The 7,500-nt window shown below is 37.5% G+C and overlaps 1 protein-coding gene across 14 annotated transcripts in view; it reads right to left on the minus strand.

The window, feature by feature from the left end:
• LOC123507831 (potassium voltage-gated channel subfamily KQT member 1-like) overlaps nucleotides 1-7,500 on the minus strand; it is a 428,798-nt gene that overhangs the window by 235,809 nt on the left and 185,489 nt on the right. The gene's annotated exons all lie outside the window — the stretch shown is intronic.

Below are 7,500 nucleotides of genomic sequence, written 5' to 3' on the forward strand. Positions count from 1 at the left end.
TTGTTATCGTTTATGTTACTATTTCTGTTATTATTATTATCAGTATTGTCATTTTTCATATTAGTGCTAATTTTGCTATTGCTACTACTACTACTACTACTACTACTACTACTACTACTACTACGACTACTACTACGACTACTACGACTACTATTACTTCTGCTACTACTACTACTACTACTACTACTACTACTACTACTACTACTACTACTACTACTACTACTACTTCTTCTACTACTACTACTACTACTACTACTACTACTACTACTACTACTACTACTGCTACTATTGGTACTGCAATACCATCCTCATCACCATTACCACCACTACCACTACTACTACTACTACTACTACAACTGCTACTACTTCAATGCTGCCATTTTTATTATTATTTTTATTATCATTATTATTATCATTATTATTATTATTATTATTATCATCATCATCATCATCATTATTAAAACTACTACTCATATTAACATGTATATTATCATATTTCTTATACTGAGTTTACACACACACACACACACACACACACACTATCCACGCTACAGTTGCACCACACTCAAAGTAATAAAAAAAATAAATAAATTCATGAGGAAATATATAACGAGATGTATTGTACTGGACACCCCTCACCCTCACCCCTGACCCCTCCATTACACCCCTCACCCCTCACCCTTACCCCCTCACCCTTCAGCGCTCACCTCCTCCCGCCCCCTTCCCTCCATCACACCCTGTCCAGCACACCCACCTCACATCACCCTCCCCCACAGCAGTGCCAGATCTCATTGGTGGTACCGCCCCTGTCCACGCCGCGCAGTGTTGCCAGGTCGGTAATCGGAGTGCTAATTCACGCTACGGAATATTCAAAAGGCATAACATAGCAGTATAGCACCCTCCGCCCCCCCCGCCCCCAGCACTGTACACCTTCCTCTACACCGTATACTACACTGGGTTCCCGTGCTCCTCTAGTGACAGGCTCCTCTTAGTGCCAATTCTATGCCTCGCGGTGGTGCCAGTTCTCTTCTATCTCACAAGCAGTGTGCGTCCCCTCTCTCATTAGTGAAGGGGGAAAATGAGAGTCACTGTCTGCCACTGTTGCCAACTAGCTAGAAGGTGGGTGGGTGGGTCTCTCTCTCTCTCTCTCTCTCTCTCTCTCTCTCTCTCTCTGTGTGTGTGTGTGTGTGTGTGTGTGTGTGTGTTTCAGTCCACGCACACAACTGGAATTGACTTAATACATGTGCTTTGGTCTCTCTCTCTCTCTCTCTCTCTCTCTCTCTCTCTCTCTCTCTCTCTCTCTTAATTTCCTTGTCATATCCGTTTTCCAGGCCTTTAGCTCTCTTACGTCCCTCCTCCTCTTCCTCTACCTCCTCCTCCTCTTCTCCTCCTCCTCCTCCTCCTCCTCTTAAGCCGTCTCCTCTCCTTGTCTGAAATCACTACCAAGCCAGTCTCCCATTCACTCATTCTTTACATACATTGCTTCTGCGTATTCCTTTTATCCCTTTTTCTTTTCCCTGTGTTTAGTTCTTCAATCCTTTTTATTCCAGGCACTAATTCTCATTTACATTCATTGTGTCTATCTTTTCTTTTCCTTTGTTCTTTTATTCGTATTCGTTAAGTTGGGTTGCGTTTTCTGTGTAATTTACTTGTGTGTGTGTGTGTGTGTGTGTGTGTGTGTGTGTGTGTTTGTTTTACGTTATTTGAGTCGTATCATCATTTTGGGGGAGAAGGTTGTTTACTTTCATCTTTTCTTTTTTTTTTTTTCCTTTATCCCTTCCTTTATCTTTTATTGTGTATCTTTTTCTCTCTTTTTCTCCTGTTTTACCTTCATATTTTCTTTTTTTATCCTTTTATCCCTTCTTTTATCTTTTATTGTTTATTTTTTCTCTCTTTTTTTATCAATTGTTTTACCTTCATCTTTTCTTTCTTATCCTTTTATCCCGCCTTTTATCATTTACTGTTTTAGCTTTTTTCTCTCTTCTTTTCTGGCAACAATTACTTAATACGCATTTTTGTCACCGTCATTCATTCACAGTCGCTATTGAACAGTATACAGTGGAAATTCAAGTGGCTATCAATTTATTCAGTATGTGTGTGTGTGTGTGTGTGTGTGTGTGTGTGTGTGTGTGTGTGTGTGTGTGTGTGTGTGTGTGTGTGGCTGCGGTCGTTAAAACTTATCCTTCTTCTCTTGACACTCGAAACTCCTTTTGGAAACTTTCCCTTCCCGCCTCTTCCATCATTCCTCGTCGGGAACAGGTATTGCTGCAAATTGAGACGATTTTCAACTGTTCTCTAGTGCAACTCTTCCGTCTTCTTGCGATTTGGTAGGAAATTATCATCATTGTTATCATTATCATTATTATCATCACTGGCGCTGAAACTCTTGAATTATTCTACCAAATGAAACACCACTGAACACTTTCATTTAAAACAAACGAAAAAAAAAATATTCCTCTTGTATGGCTGTGCGAGTGTGGTATTTGTCTCTTAATTACGGTTTGATAACAACTCTGCGTGTATGTTGAATGTTGTGACGCGTTCCAAACATTCGCAGACAGGTTCACACACGAGTTCTGTTCACATATTCACGAACCATTGCACTGAGGCGTTGTGTGGTGCTGGTGTGGCTGGTGGTCAGAGAAACGTTACTGGATTCATGTAAAGTTTGTCGTTTTAATCTGAAATTGCAGGAAAAAAGTATTCTGTTATTTTTTTCTAATTTCCGGATTTAAGTGTTATGAGAAACTGGGTCACTTTCTGAAAAAAAAAAAAAAAAGAAAATGGATAAAGATTTCCAAACATTACATACACTAAAAACTATTACATTTCTTCTCTTTTTTTTTTTTTACCATTTTCTTATTTTTCCTTTCTATGGTTAACCCCTTCAGTACCATGACGCGTTACCATATCCATTCTGGTTAGTATTTGGTGATTTTACACAGCTTCAGATTAAAATAGTGGAGACTCTGACCATTAATCATCTGACCTCCATACACCCTTCCTAATGTCAATAAAATGGTCTAATCGTACACGAATCTCAAGGTAAAAATGTGTCCAGTATTGAAAGGCTTAAAGAAAGAGTTGACGTATTGTTCTTAGTGGTGCTAAGTGTTGTTTAACGCAGTCAAATGATTATTCAAACTTGTTCCACTCACCCACACCTTACCTAATTTATTTTTGCCTATTCCCTTTCTACGCAGATGTAATGTATTCTGTTATATTTTCACGCAATAGTAGAGGGCCAAACACCACGTGGGAAAAGAGATAGATAGATAGATAGATAGATAGATAGATAGATAGATAGGTAGATGCAGATAAATAGATAGATGCATGCATACATACATACACACATACATACATACGTAGATATAGAGAGATAGATAAATAGATAGATAAACAGATAGATAGATAAAGAGAGAGAGAGAGAGAGAGAGAGAGAGAGAGAGAGAGAGAGAGAGAGAGAGAGAGAGAGAGAGAGAGAGAAAGTTATATTTTCATCCCTATTTATAGAAAACGAACCTGTCTAAATCCCACTAACTATTCAGGTTTATGTAAGCTTAAACTGAATGTGAATCAGACAAGAAATATTGCTTAAAAACAGCCATAAAAGTGAATAAAAATGTCGGTCATCAGGTCAGCCTTTACTTATTAACGGAGCCAAGAGAGAAAAAAAAAATAGTTGCCCGGTAGACTATATCGCTTTAAAGATGATGAAAAACTGTTATCTGTCTACCACGATGTTAATAAATGCTAATCTATAAAGACATTAATACCCTTCACTGCGGCTAAGGTGACTCCCCCTCTTCTTCTTCCTCCTCCTCCTTCTTCTCTACCTCCCTCTCCTTTTCCTCCTTTTCTTCCTCCTTCTCTTCTTCCTCATTTTCTTTCTCCTTTTTCTCCTCCTCCCTGTTCATCCTTTTCATCGTTCTCCTTCTTCTCCTTCTCCTCCTCCTCCTCCTTGTACTTCTCCTTTTTCTTTTCCTCCTCCTCCTCCTCATCCTTGCTGTCCTTTTTCCTCTAGCTACTAAAATCTATATTACTACTACTACTACTACTACTACTACTACTACTACTACTATTACTATCACCATCAGCAGTCTTGTTCAAAAGTAAATAGAGAGGAAGAAAGAAGAAAACCGGAGAAGATATATGAGTCAGTGGTAATGAATGCAATAGTTAAAGTATAAGAGTAAAATAGAATAGAACAAAATAAAAATATACAAAAGTGATACGATGCAGAAAAAAAAAAATAAAAGGGAAAAAGAAAATGACTTACTACCTGACGTGTACTAAATATTTCCAAATGTTTTCTTAATTTTCCACCAGATTTTCCAGCAAAGCAACTGCAAGGAAGGTTAATGAGTACAGGTGGCTTCTCATGTCCAGCTCCACTCAGGGAAAGGTAGCAGGTAATCACAGTTAATGGAGGAGCCAGCTTATAATCCAGGTGAGAGGGAGAGAGAAGAGAGAAAGACAGAAGTGAGAGTGGGAAAGGAGAGGAATGAAAAAGGAAATGGGATGCAGAAAGGATGAAAAATAACATAAGAGAAAATAAAGACAATATGAGGGGAAGGTGGATGGGTGAAGAGGGTGAAGTAAAGGCAATGCATGGCGGGGGGGGGAGGGAGGAGGGTGGAGGTCGAGGGGTAAGAAATACAAGAAAAATGGTATAAAACTAATTAAACTTTTTCCATCACAAAAGTTATTGAAGAAAACCATCCTTCCCTGCTCGGTATTTTTGAAAGATGAACTTCGGGCCTCATACAGGAAAGGAGGAGGAGGAGGAGGAGGAAGAGGAGGAGGAGGGGGAAGAAGAAGAAGAAGAAGAAGAAGAAGAAGAAGAAGAAGAAGAAGAAGAAGAAGAAGAAGAAGAAGAAGAAGAAGAAGAAGAAGAAGAAGAAGAAGAAGAAGAAGAAGAAGAAGAAGAAGAAGAAGAAGAAGAAGAAGAAGAAGAAGAAGAAGAAGAAGAAGAAGAAGAAGAAGAAGAAGAAGAAGAACAAGAAGAAGAAGAAGAAGAAGAAAAAGAGATGGTGAGGAGAGAGAGAGAGAGAGAGAGAGAGAGAGAGAGAGAGAGAGAGAGAGAGAGAGAGAGAGAGAGAGAGAGAGAGAGAGAGAGAGAGAGAGAGAGAGAGAGAGAGAGAGAGAGAGAGAGAGAGAGAGAGAGAGAGAGAGAGAGAGAGAGAGAGAGAGAGAGAGAGAGAGAGATATGGGAAATAATGTATGAAGATAAATCAATAAAGAAAATATAGGAGATAAGAAAGGTGAGAAAGAATGGAAGAAGGACAAATAAAGACGTATGAAGAAGAAAAAGAATTAAGAGAGCAAAGAATAAATAAGATAAATAGCAGAAATATAGAAAATAAGATGAAATAGCCAAGGATAAATTATAGATGTGGAAATAAAAATGAAAGAAAATGAAAAATAAATAATAAAAAAAGATAAATACACATGAAGAAAAATTACAATAAAAACAAAATTACAATAAAAACTGGAGTAAATGGAAATAAGAAAGAATGAAAACGTACAAAAAGTGAAGAATCAAGAGATAACAAAAGATACAGAGAAAGAAAAAAGTAAGAACATAAATGGAACAAGAAAAAGAGAGAAATGAAAGAACAGAAATGGAACAAGAAATGAGAGAGAGAGAGAGAGAGAGAGAGAGAGAGAGAGAGAGAGAGAAGAGAAAAGAAAACAAAGAATGTGATAAAACAAAGGAAAAATGAAAAGAGCTAAACGAGGTGAGAGAAAGTGAGAGAAAGAAAGAAAGGGAAGGAAAAAAAAAAGAAAATAGAAATACTTACTAGAAACAGACAGAAAAAAAGAACACACATACAAAATAAGAAAACAAAAGAAGCAACACTAACGACACAACTACGAAAAAAAGGGTTAAAAAAATAGAAACAGCTGTGCAGGTAAGAAAAAAGAAAACGGAGAAAAAAAAAACAAATAAAAACGGTCGGTCTTTTGTGACAACTGAGCCGTGAATGCGCTGGGAATTATATTTTTCTACTAAACCATTAACCCGAGTTGCATTTCAGTATTCAGTTAAGTCAGCCAGTTAACTCTCACTGATACATAACATTTTACACATTCTAGAGTACTTTTAGTGAATATCCTAGCGTGACTAAAAACAAATTAACTTCTTATTCTCTCATTCTCTGTCTCTGTCTGTCTGTCTGTCTGTCTCTCTCTCTCTCACTTCTGTGTTCATATTAACAACTTTTAGCACAAACCAGAGAGAGAGAGAGAGAGAGAGAGAGAGAGAGAGAGAGAGAGAGAGAGAGAGAGAGAGAGAGAGAGAGAGAGAGAGAGAGAGAGAGAGAGAGAGAGAGAGAGAGAGAGAGAGAATCAACATCATACGAAATATTCAAAATGCAACGTTATAATTATGAAGAGAAATGAGCCAAAATATTTACCTGACTGTTTTATCTTTTCAGTTTTTCTTTCTTGCTACATTACAAATTTATCGAAGTTTGATTTCAAAATACGAATCTTTCTGAAAATAAGAAAAATATTAGATAATTCAACGAAATACATCGAAATATGAATGAGATGTATGTAAAATGCCTTATTCCTTGTGCCTTATGTGTTTGTATATATTTGTATGTTGTTTCTGTGATTGATGTCTCTTAGTTTTGTGTATTTTTTTTTATCATTTATACCTTTGCTTTATCATTTATACTCCAGCTTGTAGCCATAGAGAACTTCACTTGTATACGGAAAATATAGGAATGTGACAAATTATCTTATCTTATCTTATCTTAAAATGCAAGTGGCTGTATTTTTTCTTCATTATACATATTTGTTTATAATGAAACTAACTTTGCGTGATGTATATAATTAGATATTACCACACTCACCACCACACAATCGACACTCACTTACCTGCTACCACTCAACACCACTCACTCTCTCATCACCACTCATCACCACTCAGCACCACCACCACTCATTCACCACTACCATCACTACCACACCACCACCACTCAACACCACTCACTCACTCATCACTCAACACCACTCAACACCACTACCACTACTGTTATCACTCACCATCAGTCACTCACCACTACCATCACCACCACACCACCACCACTCAACACCATTCACTCACTCATCACTCAACACCACTCAACACCACTACCACTACTGTTATCACTCACCATCACCACCACACCACCACCACTCAACACCACTCACTCACTCATCACTCAACACCACTCAACACCACTACCACTACTGTTATCACCACCACCAGTCACTCATTAAATATAATAGTGTGACAAATAAATAATCTTATCTTATCTTATCTTATCTTAAAATGCGAGTGGCTATATTTTTCCTTCATAATACATCTATATTTACCAGCACACGTATCAAAACTAACTTTACGTGATGGATGTGATTAAATGTTGTCCTCCAGAATAATTAATCGGAAAAATGACCAAGAAAAATAAGAAAATACTCAAAAAATAAAAAAAAGGAAAAAACAGAAAG

Source organism: Portunus trituberculatus, chromosome 23, assembly GCF_017591435.1.
Source record: "Portunus trituberculatus isolate SZX2019 chromosome 23, ASM1759143v1, whole genome shotgun sequence".
Taxonomy (NCBI): Eukaryota; Metazoa; Arthropoda; class Malacostraca; order Decapoda; family Portunidae; genus Portunus; species Portunus trituberculatus.